The following is a 17,854-nucleotide window of genomic DNA, read 5'->3' on the forward strand; positions in this document are numbered from 1 at the left end:
TTGACACAATGAAGTGTTTGAATGGGAAGAACTGTGACGCAGATATAGCCTGGCTGCTGTAGTTTTATGAGTTAAGTGCACTTTCGTCTACGTTATGCTTGCACGGTGTATGGCTCAGCACGACCAACATACTTGAATATGCGGGGCTCAGTACACCACAAGAGCATCAGATTGGCCACAGCAGCTCACAGGGCAAACCCTACACCGAGCTTGTACGCAGAGGCACATGAGCCGCCATTATCCTATCAACGAAAGTTCCTTGTGGCTACACATTTTATGTGAAAAATTTTAAAATTATGTTCTTTTCATATTGTTGGGACCCAAAGGGCTAAACACAAGATTCCTACCAGCTACATACGGAAGATAATATTTGCGTGGGGAGAGCACGCGTTTCAACACTTGTGGCGAGGCGATATTAATCACTTAAGAGGCAGTATTGATCGCCTTTTTGTACGTGTTCGCATGTTACGGGAGTGTTATATGGCATGCCGTCGCGCGAGCGCATATCGAGTCTATAAATCAAGCATCAGGCAGTTGTTTAATTTTTGTCCGTTGCAGTCTATAGAGCGTAATAAAAGTGTACCCAAGACTGTCATATAATAACAGTTGATCTCCCTTTGAGTTAACTTCCATGGTTGTCGAATTGTCAACTGTCTCGTATATGTACTGTTGAATCATTATGTTGAAACAATAATCTTGTTGGGATCATCGGTTTATCAGTTCACGAGGGTAAAAATCATTTGACACTGCAACAGTCACTGTCATAAACAGCTCAGATAGATATTCTCAAGACAAAACAAAAGAAGTGGTTACAACGAAGGTACTTACAGTTCTCCTTCACTGATCATCATTTGTTATTCCCGTCTTCTGCCAAAACGTCGTGAATTTTCTGGTAGAATGCCCTGTGCTATGCCAAATCTCATATCTTCAACTCAAGTAAACTTTTTCTTCTGCGGATGAAAGTGTAGTTCGGAGTGAAATACATTGACGTGACAAAAGTAATGGAATACCTCCTAATAAGCCGGCCGGGGTGGCCGAGCAGTTCTAGGCGCTACAGTCTGGAACCGCGCGACCGCGATGTGTGATGTCCTTAGGTTAGTCAGGTTTAAGTAGTTCTAAGTTCTAGGGGACTGATGACCTCAGAAGTTAAGTCCCATAGTGCTCAGAGCCATTTGAACCATTTTGAACCTCCTAATATCGTGTCGGACCTCCTTTTGTCCGGCGTAGTGCAGCAACTCAACGTGGTATGGACTCAACAAGTCATTGGATGTCCCCTGAAGAAATATTATTTAGCCATCCATGAAGAGCCGTCCATAAATGCGGAAGTGTTGCCAGAGCAGGATTTTGTGCACGAACTGACCTTTTTATTATGCCCCATAAATGTTCGATGGGATTCATATAGGGCGATGTGGATGCCCAAATCATTTGCTCGAATTGTCTGAAATGTTCTTCAAACCAATCGCGACCAGTTGTGGCCTGGTGACATGGCACATTGTAAACCATAAAAATTCTATCGTTGTTTGGGAACATGAAGTCCATGAATGGCTGCAAATGGACTTCAGGTGGCCGAACATGACCAGGACACAGTGCATTCCATGTTAACACAGCCGACACCATTATGGAGCCACCACCAGCTTGCACAATGGTTTGTTGACAACTTGGCTCCATAGCTTCGTGGTATCTGCACCACACTCGAACCCTACCATCAGCTTTTACCTACTGAAATTGGGACTCATCTGACCAGGCCACGGTTTTCCAGTTGTCTAGGGTCCAAACAATATAGTCATGAGTCCAGGAGAGGCGCTGTAGGCGATGTCTCGCTGTTAGCAAAGACACTCGCGTCGGTTGCCTGCTGCCATAACCCATTGACGCCAGATTTCGCTGCACTGTCATTAGATATACGTTCGTCGTACGTCCCGCTTGATATTTGGTATTCTCGGCACAGTCTTGACACTGTGGATCTCGGAATATTGAATTCCTTAATGATTTATGAAGCGGAATGTCCCATTTGTCTGCGTTCAAAGTATTTTCATTCCCGTCGTGTGACCGTAATCATGTCGGAAATCTTTCCACATGAATCACTTGAGTACAAATGACAGCTCCGTGATACTACCGCCATCTGTATATGGATGGCTTATTTCAATAGTAGTACATGTCCATTTTTGTTCATATTGAGATACAGAGTCCTAAAGTTAAATGGACGCTGAAAAATCTGCAGTTGAGATACCAGTAATATTCAAGCATATGGCTTCTTGCTAGAGATGAACCTTTCTTTCTGTTTGTTTGGCTCATTAATTTCAGAAGCATTGTAGAAAGAAAGGTGGAGGTAATGGACTTGTACCACTATTGAAATAAGCCCTTCATATGTGCGTATCGCTATCCCACGACTTGTCACCTTAGTGACTTTTTTAACTGTCCCCCATGAACGTCTCCATGTCAGTGTATTTTTACATCCATTTTTCTCCCCTTACTGTTTTACGTTCCCCTTTTTTATCGCCTTATGTATGTATCATTTCATTCTTGTTTTAGTTGTCGTGTCACTCAACTGAAGAGCGGCGGATTGTGCCGCTGACAGCCCTCCCCTGCCCCATATGGTGCAGGGGAATGAAATCACAATAAAGAAAAAAAAACTTGTCACCTTAGTGTATGTATCTCATGAAACGACTTGCCATCGGCAAAGTTGCAGCTGCTGTTGTCTGCAGACCGTCACCCGTAAGTTTTCACGTGTCTGTACATTTAATGGAAGGATGGGAGACTGTGTTACTTCATCTTTCTCTTTATCTCGTTTCTTGCGGTCCAGAAAGATTTCTTCCTTTGATGCATATCTATTGGTTAATTATGGTGCTTGAATGTTTATCGGATACAGTTATATCCAAATAATTATGAGTACTACCTATGAGAAAGGTCACGTATACATGACAGGAACCGGAGTGGATCCAGTACGCTGTGGTATGGTAGTAGTGGGCTCGCTCCAGCCAGTAGATGATTGCTTAAGAGATCTGATGGAACAATCTAATGTGTTCGTGCCTTCTGGTCATTAAATATGAAGTCAATCAAATTATTAATTGTACTTCCAAGTCACGAATTTACATTATTCGAAATGAATGCGATTTCGACGGTTAATGGCCTCTGGAAGACCACAGAAAATTTAATAGGAGGCGGGCTTAAGGCACATTTCGGAATGGTTTCTTCAGAAATACTGCAATCCATTTCCGCTTCCATTCTTGTTCAGTCCGCTCTAATAACTTTGTCCTCGATGAAATCCGGATAAGTATGTTATACTGCTGATTAGGAGGTTACTAGAGACGGATTTAACAAGAATGGGGGAGGAAACCGGTCGTGGTATTTTCGAGAAACCTTTCTGGTGTAGGAAAAACCTCTGAAAACCTAAATCTACATGGACGCACGGAAACTGGAAATCCAGTTCCACCCGAATACGAGCCCAGCCCCAGAAATTCAAAATGGTTCAAATGGCTCTGAGGACTATGAGACTTAACATCCGAGGTAATCAGTCCCCTAGAACTTAGAACTACTAAAACCTAACTAACCTAAGGACGTCACACCCATCCATGCCCGAGGCAGGATTCGAAACTGCGACCGTAGCGGTCGCTCGGTTCCACACTGAAGCGCCTAGAACCGCTCGGCCACCCCGGCCGGCCCCAGAACTTCCAGTGCGTTACATCACTCACCGAAAAAAAGAAGTAAGTAAATAAATAAAATTCTTGGATTTTTTTGATTTCAATATTTACTCATATGGCTGTTTGGCAGATGACATGTCCTGTGAAAATGCTATTCTGGAATCTAAATTGCGTTTAGTATACAGGGTGGTCCATTGATATTGACTGGGCCAAATATCTCACGAAATAAGCATCAAACGAAAAAACTACAAAAAACGAAACTCGTCTAGCTTGAAGGGGGAAACCAGATACCGCTGCCATAGGTCAAACGGATATCAACTGCGTTTTTTTAAATAGGAACCCCATTTTTTATTACATATTCATGTAGTACGTAAAGAAATATGTATGTTTTAGTTGGACCATTTTTTTCGCTTTGTGGTAGATGGCGCTGTAATAGTCACAAACGTATAAGTACGTGGTATCACGTAACATTCCGCCAGTGAGGACGGTATTTGCTTCGTGATACATTACCCGTGTTAAAATGGACCGTTTACCAATTGCGGAAAAGGTCGATATCGTGTTGATGTATGGCTGTTGTGATCAAAATGCCCAACGGGCGTGTGTTATGTATGCTGCTCGGTATTCTGGACAACATTATCCAAGTGTCCGGATCGTTCGCCGGATTGTTATGTTATTTAAGGAAACAGGAAGTGTTCAGCCACATATGAAACGTCAACCACGACCTGCAACAAATGATGATGCCCAAGCAGGTGTTTTAGCTGCTGTCGCGGCTAATCCGCACATCAGTAGCAGACAAACTGCACGAAAATCGGGAATCTCAAAAACGTCGTTGTTGAGAATGCTACATCAACATCGATTGAACCCGTACCATATTTCTATGCACCAGGAATTGCATGGCGACGACTTTGAACGTCGTGTGCAGTTCTGCCATTGGGCACAAGATAAATTACGGGACGATGACAGATTTTTTGCGCGCGTTCTATTTAGCGACGAAGCGTCATTCACCAACAGCGGTAACGTAAACCGGCATAATATGCACTATTGGGCAACGGAAAATCCACGATGGCTGCGACAAGTGGAACATCAGCGACCTTGGCGGGTTAATGTATGGTGCGGCATTATAAGAGGAAGGATAATTGGCCCCCATTTTATCGATGGCAATCTAAATGTATGCTGATTTCCTACTTAATGTTCTACTGATGTTACTACAATATGTTTTACTGCATGACAGAATGGCGATGTACTTCCAACATGATGGATGTCCAGCACATAGCTCGCGTACGGTTGAAGTGGTATTGAATAGCATATTTCATGACAGGTGGATTGGCCGTGTAAACACCATACCATGGCTCGTACGTTCACCGGATCTGGCGTCCCCGGATTTCTTTCTGTGGGGAAAGTTGAAGGATATTTGCTATCGTGATCCTCCGACAACGCCTGACAACATGCATCAGCGCATTGTCAATGCATGTGCGAACATTACGGTAGGCGAACTACTCGCTGTTGAGAGGAATGTCGTTACACGTATTGCCAAATGCATGCGTTCCCAGAAATGATAAGTTCACAAAGGTATATGTATCACATTGGAACAACCGAAATAATATGTTCATACGTACCTACGTTCTGTATTTTAATTTAAAAAGCCTACCTGTTACCAACTGTTTGTCTAAAATTGTGAGCCATATGTTTGTGGCTACTACAGCGCCATCTATCACAAAGCGAAAAAAGTAGTCCAACTAAAACATTCATATTTCTTTACGTACTACACGAATATGCAATAAAAATGGGGCTTGCTATTTATAAAAACGCAGTTGATATCCGTTTGACCTATGGCAGCGCCATCTAGCGGGCCAACCATAGCGCCGTCTGGTTTCCCCCTTCAAGCTAGACAAGTTTCGTTTTTTGTAGTTTTTTCGTTTGTTGCTTATTTCGTGAGATATTTGGCCCGGTCACGATCAATGGACCACCCTGTATATTCAACCATTTAAAAGTTCAGAACCTTTCCCTAAACTTAGAAAAATGTTCAGATTCTTATGGTCCTACCAGTCATAACACTGTAGTTGATTTTAATGAGAGTAAACTCATAGATCGAAGTTTTTTTTTTTAAAAAAAAATCTTTATTGATACAAAAACATTATAACACGATTGAAACAAGTATTATGATTCAAATGATTCATAAACAACAAACATTGTATGATACACACTAACCCACCACCTTATATAATTAGTGGGTCCAATTATTATATTTAAAACAAGCAGCTTATACTAACTGATTAATGGCACTTGCCATGGACAGGGTTAATCCAACTACTTGACTACTCTGATTATTGTAAGACTAGCTACTCTGCAGCGTTACAAGTGTGCCAGATAATATACAAACCTACTAATAAGGCCTGCTCACTGAACTGAGGTGTTGTTCGGTATGCCCCGACAGAACGCAACAGCATGTTCCGCTGCACCCTTCTCACGGTCACTGCGGGAACCACCCTCGTAAGCCTGTGTGCCCAAACCCCACTCGCATATCCTACTAAGGACGTTAGGATACTGTTGTGGTATAGTTTGATCAAGTTGGGAGGTAGGTGGAATCTTCTATGACCTATACTGATGAGATTATTTAGAACTTCTAGTGCTCGCTGCGTTATGTTTTCTATGTGAGTATTATAATTCCATTTTTCGTCTATTGTGACTCCTAGGTATCTGGCCTCTCGACGCCGAAGAACTGGAGTTCCTTCAATTCTGACAGTTGGATTTCTGCCGAGACTGCCTTTCATTAACAAATAGGTGGATTTGTGCGGTGCAACTTTCATTTTTGCTTCTTGGCACCATTTCTGAAGCACTATCATTGCTTACTCTACCTTAGGCTCAAGTTCCTCTCGGCTGCGACCGCCTACCAACAGGAGGAGGCCGTCAGCATAAGCTATCACGTCTAGCACGTCCTCACTTAGTTGTAATTTCTCTAGGAGGGGTTCTATGTTTATATCCCAAAAGAGTGGCCCCAGAACTGATCCCTGGGGACACCCTTTCGTGATGGTTTTACTTGTTCTTCCGCTAGGCGAGGATAGCCATACCTCCCTGTCCATGCAATAGCTCCTCAGACAGCCATAGAGGGGCCCTGGGCACTCCTTCTCACGCAAGCGGGAGAAGAGCGAGGGCCACCACAGGTTGTCGAAGGCGCCACTGATGTCCACCATGATGCCTACCACATATTTGTGCGGGGTTGAGCTGCAGACCTCAGCTGCCAGGGCAATTGCGTTAGACGCCGATCGCCCCGGCCTAAAGCCGAACTGCCTGTCGCTCATTCCGCGCAGTATCCTGTGCGCTGTCAGTCTGTCAGCCAGTAGCTTCTCCAACAGTTTTCCTAGGTTGTCTAAGAGGCAGATTGGCCTGTAGGATTTGGGTTCTGTGGGGTCCTTATCCTTCCCTTTTTGAATAATTATTACATTAGCCCTTTTCCAGATTTTAAGGAATCTCCCAGTTCTTAGACATTCATTGAACAGTCCCGTGAGAGACGCTACTAGCTGAGGGGCAAGAAACTGCACCACCTCCGCGACTATGCCGTCTGGCCTGGTGCTTTGCCCTTTTTCAATGATTTGATTTGTGCAGCCACTTATTCTTCTGAGAAGGGGTACACCATGGTGTTGTTGGTGTATTCATTTAGATCCTCCCTGCGAATTTGTTGTTGGATTTCATCCTCCTCATTTTCCTCGTCATCTGGCAGCAGAGTGCGCAGGAGAACTTCAGCAGTTTCCTGCCACGACTCTGTCATTCTGCCTCCGTCTCTGATTGTCGAGAGGACCGCAGGGGACCTGATTTTTTCCCTGACCAGTTTGTATGGTATTCCCCAAGGATCAGTGGCTAGCTGGCTCAGAACATAGCTCTCCCAACTTTTCATTCTTACTTCCTTTAATTCTTTTTGGAATATTTCTTTTTCCTCCCTGTACTGCTGCAGCCAGAACTGTTTTTCTTGCCAGACGGCACTTCGCTAGTAGTACCTCCTCGCCCGTCTCACAGACTGACGCATACGTTCAAGATCGGCAGACCATGGCGATGGGGAAGCCGCCATGGCTCTCCTCCTGGTTGGCACAGCGGCCTTGACCGCGCTGACTATAGACCCTACCAGCTCTTCGGCATACCTATCTATGTCCAGGTCACCTTCCGGCAATGGCGGAATGTCACACTCCCGAGCCAGGCAGTCCCAGTCGGTTTTATTGTAATTAAGTTGAATTTCCCATCCTAGGTCCCAGCGGCACCCTTCTTCTCTGAGGCAGAAGGTAATTAAGTTGTGATCACTTGTAGTGGCGTGTTCAATAACCTTCCAACCTTCAATGATGCTGATGGCGTTGGCAGTTGCCAGGGTGACATCAATGTTTGTCCCCTGCCCTCCGCCTCCTCTGTAGGTGGGGGGATTACCAGGTTTATTTGCCACTACAAGTTGGGAAGCCATGATTAGTTCTTCAGCCTTCTCACCATTAGCATCCCTTGTGCCGCTGTACCACATAGGGGATTTGGCATTGATGTCTGCCGTAACAATAACCCTACCCCCGCGTAGCGCCGTGATGGTTCTCGCAAGGTGGTCCGAGAAATCTTCAAAATTTCCTCCATATTGGAAATACATGTTCACGAGGTGTATTAATCCTACCGGTGTATGTAGTTCTACTACACTGCAGTGACTGTTTGATAGCTGTGTTAGTGTAGTGACCCTTAGGGCCTTGTTTGTGAATATTAAGACTGCCTTCGGCTCTTCTCCGGTAGAGATTGTCTGCCAAGTGGTAGACATGAAGGAGATCTGCCCCGCCCGGGAGTATGGCTCCTGCAGACAGACTACATCCACTCTCCTCTCCTCCACTACCTTCCGAAGCTCCTGCATGACCAGCCGACTATTATGGGTGTTTATTTGTCCTATTACAATTTCAGATGTTATGGGAAGTAAGTGTGGAAATTGCAATCAGGCCATGGTTTGTTATAATCTGAAGCAATTCGGCCATTTGCAAGGACAGATTGCACGTAGATCTCTTGCATGTTGAATTCCTCTCCTCTTCTCTCGAAAACCCTTCTGAGCAAGTCACGCAGAGCTCCGAAATCTGTGGGAAGATTCATTGACTTTAACTGTATCCTATCCACAGCCTCCATTGTTGAGAAGGTGACCTTTCTGCCATATTTATGCCCTATACGTACGACGTGCCTGAGCGCCGTGGTGAGGACAGCCGGCTGCTCCAAGCGTGAAAGTTGCATAGCAAGCGCCAAGTTCGGGTAGATCCTTCTAGGATCCGGATCTGGGGCTCTCGGAAATGCTTCCAACTGCATTGTACTCGTGATTGTATTGTCTTGTACAACAGTTTGGAGAGATCCTTTTTGAACTGGAACAATGCTATTACTCTCTGCCGGTTGCAGACTGTCTTCTGTTTCCTCTTCTGGCTCCGTCTGTATGCATAGGTCAACCATGATTGTCTGTTGCGGGCTTGTTTTTCTTGATTGGTAACGAAGCTTTCTGCCTCTGGGTTGAGTGTTGAGTTGACACTCAGATGAACTAGAGTCTTGGGCTCTGTCAAATTGTCTGAGTCAGCCTTTTCTTCTACTTCTTCAATCTCTATTTCTGGTTCAGTTTGGATGCTTGAATCAACCATGATTGTCTCCTTTTTCTTTGTCTCCTGGAGGGATTTCAAAAATTCTTTGAATTTCTCGGCTCTTTCCGCATCCCTTTTCTTCTTACTTGGAGACTTTCTTTTATTGGTTGATCCGATTTTGTTGTTGCCATTAGCCATAATCTGTTCTAGAGATTAGGCGTTGTTCGAGTAATTTATATGTTGGGCAGTTCCTCCCGGTTGTGCCACAGGTCTTTTTGCCCCTTCGTGTACATGGTATGCATACAGCGGATTTCCTACAGTCCTTTCTTACATGGTCCTCCTCTCCGCACCTGGAGCAAGCCGGCTTCCTACTGCAGTATTTATGTATATGATCAATGTCCCCACAATTGTGGCAGCGGGGTACGATCAGGTAGTCTTTCACGTTTATGGCGTGAAAACCTATGTACACCCTGCTCATAGCTGTCAGTTCCCTCCATAATCCCCCTGTAACTTCAGCAACATGATGAACTACATCTCTGTCCCTAGGTCGCGTCTTAAATCTGAGTTTAAAATCTTTTAGGAAAGTTTCCATGCTTATATCTGAATCCTCCAGGTTTTGTTGGTATAGGGTCTTACATAGGTCCTCATCCGTCATTGATTTTGGGACGTCATACAGGATGACAAGTGGATTTCGCTTTCGGGGGGGGGGGGGGTTCACATTTAACTGACTTGCACAACTTTTGGTTTCCTAAGAGCTTGTTTTTGTCATCCTCTGAGGCTACATCTACAATAACTACGTTTTTAGTTATTTTTACCTTGTTAATCCTAATCTTTTCTCTTACGGGGTTTACGGTGGTGGCAAAAACTTCCTGTACCTTCTTAATGTCCTGGCCGGGTAATGGTCTTAAGAAGACTGCAGTGTCCGGTCGTTTAGAGACCTTTGCAATAGTCTCTTTTGTTGTTTGGGCCTTTGGTGCAGCCTGTGCTGCGACGCCGGCCCATGTCTTCCCTGGTTGGTTCCTAAGCTGTTCATTCTCCCTTTCCAGCTCCTCAATTCTCCCTTCTAGCTTTGCATTGACTATCGCCCATGCCGCCAGTTCATTTTTAATTGCCTGCACTGCGTCCTGACTGATTTTCCCATTTCTGACGTTTTGGTCTAAAAACTGGGTAATCCTCATATGTCTCTCTAGATTGCTCTCCTCCGTCGTCTGACCCAGGCCGTCCTGTGGCGAGGGATCAGCTAGCATCGAAGCCCTTATGGGCGCACTTAGGTCGCTTGTCTCTTCAGTGGCCATCATTGTTAGACAAGCGAAAAAAAAGGGGTTGGAAGCCCGTCTCTTACCCCGGACCGGCTCCTCTGGCATGGGGGGAGGGGACTAAGATGCAGCTCGCCCACCAACCTCGTCCCTAGGTCAAGGGCATCCCTGAGCCGCCGAGTTCAGCACACCGTTGCCAGTGTTCTCGTCCCCTTCAGTCTCCTCGTCACCGACGATTTCTCCCAGTGTTCATCGGCAAGTGCACCCCGCACTCCGGAGAAGCGGATGCACTTCTCGTCCTTCGCCGCCTACTAGCCCGAGCTCCCACCTGCAGGCCAAGGACCCGCTCCTACTCAGGTGGCGGGCCGGTCACCCAGTCGTTCGACGGTCTGGACCCAGCTAACCTGGCCCAGGCGATGTCACCACCCCCTGGGTTTGGCAGAACGCGCCCCAGTTACCCACGGGCGCGGCGAAGCGCACTTGCCGACTCGCACCGAGGTCCCACGCTGACAAACGAGGTCGCCGGCATGCAGAGCACCAGCTGGTCTTGTGCCCTACGAATTGAGGGAGGGACAGATGGTTAATCCCTCAGACACAGCTCCCCCTGTGCCACGCACCCTTCGCTTTCGCCTTGGGTTGGGGGCGTTTAACGTCCTACCTTGACGGGAGTTTAACGTCCTTCCTTGACAAACCCTCACCGTTCCACAGTCCGGACTTGTTATGAGAGTGATGATGCGATAAAAAATGATGGTATGGCCCGGGTCTTATGTTGTGGAGTTTGACATCATCGAGACGGTGCGGCACTCAAACCCAAGTTACATTCCCCGGAGGGCCTCCACACGTACTGGGGGATCATGGCCGACCATGTCTCACCCACCGCTTTTGATAATTCACAGTGGGCCAGTGCGGTTCAGTGAGGATTGCACCCAGTTAAGGACTAGCCTTTTAACGTCATGCATGGACGGCCCTTCCCGTGTTAGCTTCACCCCATCTAAGGGGGTTACTGAACGCCGGGGCCACGTCAAGGCCACGGGATAGGACATTACGGTCCCAGCCCCACTCAGGTTCCTCTGAGCCACAGAGCACTTCAGACATTCTGAAGATTTCCGGGAATCAGAGGGTCTCCTGGCGGTTTTAACCCAGTTTCGGAAGGCAACACACCTTCCCCAGGTGGCGCCACGCAGACCGCTTTCCCGTGCGAAGTTTTTACTACGAGGTAGTACTCGTGGCTGCATTTAACTGTGTAGCTCGGTGACCGTTTTCACGCAAATAGGCGCAAGTGCCGGAACTCGCGGATGGGGTACTGAATTATCATGGAGTTATAATAAGGGGAAATGGCCTTACCGACTTACGATGTACGTTGCCTGAAGCGGGCGCCGCTATTTTGGTTTGCCCAAAACATTAGCAGACGACTGCTTCTTGGCAAGGGCGCCCATACGATTGTTTGTAGAGTGAGGGGGAGTGAGTACTTTTAATATTTTGTAACACGAATGGCGACTTGTAAGTAGCCATAAAAAAGTACCAGTACTGACCCGGTTACCTGCGTAATACCGACTTTTAAATCAATTTCTTGAAAGAAGAACACCTGACTTCATTGTATTTTTTACTGAGAGCTAGGGGTGGGGGGAGGGGGTGGAGCCCCTCCTTGCACTCAGGTATGGGTTTCCATGCTTCTTAGTATTAATTTGTGTGTTTTAACACAGAATGTTACAGAGCTTTCGTGAGTTATACAACATCAGGAAGGCATTTTCAGACGTTTTTCTGGTCTTAAGTGCCTATTTGATCCAGTAATACGACGCACTTCGTGTAGTTGACGTAACTTGCTTTTTGTTATACGTTCCGAATAGGCGAGAAGAGAAGTATGTGAAATGAAAAGGCTGCTTTGAAAATTCAGCATTATTCTTAATACTAACTGACGAAACTGATGTTCAGTCAATGTCGTCTACCGCAAAATGCTGAGAAAATAATTTGCCGTGCATGGCTGGTTTCCGATTTTTCCTTCACATAGCATTCACAAGTGAAGATTTCGAGTTGGATTCATAAGAAATCTAAAGTTAAATGACAGAAATAAAACCACTACACTAAAAGTAAACCACGCGACTAATGTTCTTGCACATAAAACAAAATACTGCTTGAACGAGTCCACTTACGAATGAACTGTGATTCCTTTACATTTAGACTGTAATCAGAACGACTAGTACAACTGTAAATGATGCAAGGCTTCGTTTTTTTATCAAAACACTTCCACTAGAAGCTAATTTTTGGCACTACTAACATGGCGGACGTTGGCTTCAAGACTGTTACGTCGTGTCAACTACCCTTATTATACCACCATGTAAGTTACCATGAGTAGAGTGACTGGCCAACAGAGATGCAATACCGTGGCGTAAGCACCACCTGGGGTTTAGGGTGGCTGCTTTAAATGATATCCAGTCGGAAGAGTTTAGCAAGTTGATCAGTTTTTGGTTTTCTTAGTAAGGCTTTTCCTTCTATTCCTGAAGGCAGAGCGAGCTGTTTGAGTTTGTGAAGTCAGATTCTTTCCAGTCAAATACTAGGTGAACTGGTAGTGTGGCGGAGGCAGTCGAAATTGGGAAGGAGAGCCAAGAGAAACTTTCCGAAAATCTCGGCAAAAGTGTTGGATGAGACCTATTTTTTTATCTAATTCTGGGACAATTCGTCCTAGACAAAAAGTGAAAACCTAGCGTATGTGTAAGTATATTTGTTTATGTGTGTGTGCAATATAGTCGATGGCTTGCAGTGTACCTACGTCGACTGCGGTCGATGGCTTTAGAATTTTTACAATTTCTTAACCTTTCATTCTCTTCGCTAAAGAATGAAGATGGGTTGATTGAGTGCTTGCGGCTCTTTGTGACCTAAGTTCTTAAAAGTATGTCTATTTATTTCTTTTTTTAAACATGTGAATAGCCTGACAGCGTAAGTGAAGCATGCAAAAGACATCGTTGGATGTCAGTGTACGATATAAAATACACTTGATTCTCGTACGCACCAACTGCTAGTATTTATAGGGGCATGCTGCAAACTTTTTATGTCTAAACTATTGAAGCTTTTTAAATAAAACAAACGTTATTGACATTCTACATCCATATTCTGCATGTCTACATATTTATTTCTCAAAAGAGTCAACCTGGTGACGAACACACTTCTTCCAACGAGACACCAGTTTGTTGATACCGTCACTGTAGAATGTTTCGCTTTATTGCTTGAGCTACAAACTCATCTGTGCTTGCACCACTTCATCACTATCAAAATGAAGTGAAGGTGTTCTTTAAGCATTGCAAACAGATGAAAATTGAATGGGGCCAAGTCTGGACTGTATGGAGGATAACTGATGACAGTGAACCGAAGCCGTCGAATTGTTGCAGATGTCACAGTGCTCATGTATGATCTGCCGAATGAGAGGATGCACCATGCGTGGATGAACTCTTAGAATTTGAAACTCGACTACAACGCTGTTTCTCACGCACCGACGTAGTTACGTTAGACATCATCATGTTATACGCTACAATTAGGATCCATCTAACGGCAGAGGGCTGCAAATATGTAGACATTAAGAATAGAATGTAAAATGTTAATAACCTTTCTTTTATTTAAAAAGCTTTGACAGTTTTCAAATAAAAATTCTACATCTACATCTACGTGGTTACTCTGCAATTCACACTTAAGTGCCTGGCTCCATTTTGTGCTTATTTCTATGTTTTACTATTTTTATTTTTATTTATATGTTTTACTATTTTTATTTACTTAATTTTTTATTTTTATTTATATGTTTTACTATTTTTATTTACTTAAATAAAAATAGTAAAACATAGAAATAAGCACAGTTGTAAAATCAATATAAGTAACTAATGAGCCAAATTGCTAAGATAAATAACCTCTGTACAAAAGCATATCATAACCTGTGGAAGACCTATAATGTTATCTCTGTGGACTACCTGTAAGAAGATCTTTATAACTGTTTTGTTTACATAATATATTTTCGATGTGTAAAGTGTATAACAAGTTGTGTGTAATGTTAAGTGTGTGTGAGACTCTACACAAATGGACCATTAGAAAACTGTTAGTACAAATTCTTCTAAATTTTAGCCAATAACCTCACAAAAAGAATTGATACCCAACTAAAAAATCGCGTGTTTCTTATGTATTGCAGTAAAAGTCAACAAAATGAAGCAGACTCACACACACTGACAACATCAAAAGAAATGGCTTAATACACACAAAAAAACGCACTTGAAAATGGGGATTATTTCCCGAAACGCCTCGTGCGAATAGTAAAATAAAGAAAAATCGTGACTGGTAGCAGAAGATTTATTTATTTATAAACAAACCTAAATGTTACTCATTCAGACAGCGACAAAATCCATTAAAACTATAAAAGAAATAAAAATTAAACAATAAAACATATATCTGACTTAAAAATATATATTCATATTTAAGATTAATTTATTTTAGTACATTTAGATATTAATTTTAACAGAAGTCAGTGCTGACTGATATACAGAAGAAAAACCTAGATATATGTTTAGGAAAGCAACAATAAATATAATATGCAGTGAGTGAAACTAAATATTAATTGAGGGTGAAGATAATTTACATGGTTTGATAATAACCACAAAGAAAATGCAGGAAAATGTAGTTTTAGTCATTAATAGCTGTGTGTTGAGGAGCCCGCACTTATTCGTAAGGTGTACAGGGTGGTCAGAAACAGTGTGTAAAGCTTGTAAGGGTATTGCAGGGTAACTTGTGCTGAGAAGCAGTTTTTAAGAAAAAAATTCGACACGTTGTGCTGTTTCCGAGTTAATTAGCGTTGAAGTTAGACAATCAGGCCGTTGCGCGCACTATTTCATGCGTCCGCCACATGCGGTTAGTGTCTGTTGCTCTCATGGCGCAGATGACGGCGCACGAGATTGCACAGCCCTTGGCTCGGGTTCGATCCTTACTACTGTCCCAGGTCCAGTCTTTGTATTGCTCTCTTGTCTGATTTTAGGAAACCAAATGAAGAGCATGTTGGGCGACACCGTCTCTGGTGGACCGCTTGAACTTGAGCGTAACGGCCTGATTGTTTAACTTAGGTGCTAATTAAGTCTTAAACGGCACATCGTTTCGATTTTTTTCTTAACAATTATTTCTCAGCACAACCTGCCCTGCAACTTCCTTACTAGTTTTAGGACTGTTTCTAAACACACTGTATATATTACGCAATTGAGATGGAGAGAGGGGAAAAGAAAGGAAAGGGAAAGAACTGATGATATCAGCTGCATCGGGACTTTATGCGGAATTAACCAGTTAAAATGTGTGCTGGACCGGGAGTCGAACCCGGGATCTCCCGCTTACTTGGCAGTTGCGTTAATCACTGTGCCGTCCAGACACAGTGTCTATCGCGAACTACCTCACCACACTCCCCGGCCGACTCACATTTCAAGCGAGCTCCAACTATCCGCAGTCGCCGTCCATGGTACAACGCATTCATATAACAGCCTGTACATGTTTTATGTCTACATTTACTTTGGACTGTTTTTAATTTAATGTGGTATTTGAATGGAGTCGCGAACATAATGGTGAGTATTGTCACTTACGTGTTATTTACGTCTTACTTACTCGTTGCCATTTGCGTAGTGAGGTCCAAGGTGAGGGGGTAGTGATACCTGTTGTGTAAGAGTGAGCACTTCTCCCCTGGTGTCCTCGTACGCTGAGGTGACAGAAGTCACGGGATACCCCCCCCCCCCCCAAATCGTGTTGCACCTCCTTTTGCCCGGAGAAGTGCAGCAACTCGATGTGGCATGGCGTCCACAACTCGTTGGAAGTCCTCCGCAGAAATACAGAACTCCGCTGCTCCTATAGCCGTCCGTAATTGCTAAAGTGTTGTCGGTGCTGGACTTTGTGCACGGACTGATCTTTCGACTATATCCCATAAATGTTCATTGGGATGCATGTCGGGCGATATGGGTGGCCTAATCATTCGCTCGAACTGTCTAGACCAGTGGTTCCCCACAGGTGGTCCGCGGACCCCCAGGGGTCCACGAGCTATGCCAGAGGGGTCCGCAAGATGCTATTAGAATAAAAAATTTATTAAATATATTTCGTATGATAACATACTTTTTGTTTTAGCCGCTTCCTGCATGAGCAGAGCTTTAGCTGAGCATGAGCAATGATGGCTAAATTGAAAAAGTTTTAAGCTCAATATTTTTTCAATAATGAATATGTCAATGTTTTTTCTAAGTACCAAAAATAGAAAACGTATAAAAAGACTCTTAATTTGGCTTTTTTAGGTACTTGAAACTGTGATATGACAAGGTACCAATCATGCCCGATGAGGGGGTCCTCGAGAAAATTTTGCTGGGAAGCCCTGGTCTAGAGTGTTCTTCGAACCAATCGCAAACAGCTGTGGCCCGGTAACATGGCACATTGACATACATTCATAGAAGTTCTATTGTTTGCGAACATGACGTCCATGTATGGCTGCAAGTGGTTTCCAAGTCTATTCGATGTAAACACAGCCCACACCATTATGAAGCCACCACCAGCTTGCACAGTGCGTTGTTGACAACTTGGATCCACGGCTTTGAGGGGTCTGCGCCACACTCGAACCCAACCATCAGCTCTTGCTGACTGAATTCGGGACTCACCTGACCAGGCGAAGGTTCTCCAGTCGTCTAGGGGCCAACCAACATGGCCGCAAGCCCAGGAGAGGCGCTGTAGGCGAATTCGTGCTGTTAGCAAAGGCTCGCATGACGGTCGTCAGCTGCCATAACCCATTAACGCCACATTTCGCCGCACTGTGCATGGATACATTCGTCATACGTCCCGCATTGATTTCTTCGGTTATTTCACACACTGTTGCTTGTCTGTTAGCGCTGGCAACTCTACGTAAATGCCACTGCTCTCGGTCGTTAAGTGAAGGCCATCGGCACTGCGTTGTCCGTGGTGAGAGGTAATGCCTGAAATTTGGCATTCTCGACACAACCTTGAGATTGTGGATCTTGGAATATTGAATTGCCTAACGATTTACGAAATGGAATGTCCCATGCGTCTAGCTCCAACTACCATTCCGCGTTCAAAGTCTGTTAATTCCAGTCGTGAGGTCATAATGACGTCGGTATCCTTTTCCCATGTATCACCTGAGCATACATAACAGCTCTGCCAATGCACTAGCCTTTCATACCTTATATTTGAGATACTATTACCATCTGTACATGTGCATATCGCTATCCCATGACTTCGTCACCTCAGCGTATTTTTTGCTAGTTTGGTACATTTTAACTGTCGGGGGGAGATGAAATTTCATCTTTGATTGATTGGCCGTCTCGTTTCTGTATCAGGGTGCCGCTTACGTCTCGTCTGGTCGTTAGAATGTGTTTCCCAATCTGTCACGAAGAAT

The sequence above is a fragment of the Schistocerca nitens genome, chromosome 3 (assembly GCF_023898315.1).
Source record: "Schistocerca nitens isolate TAMUIC-IGC-003100 chromosome 3, iqSchNite1.1, whole genome shotgun sequence".
Taxonomy (NCBI): Eukaryota; Metazoa; Arthropoda; class Insecta; order Orthoptera; family Acrididae; genus Schistocerca; species Schistocerca nitens.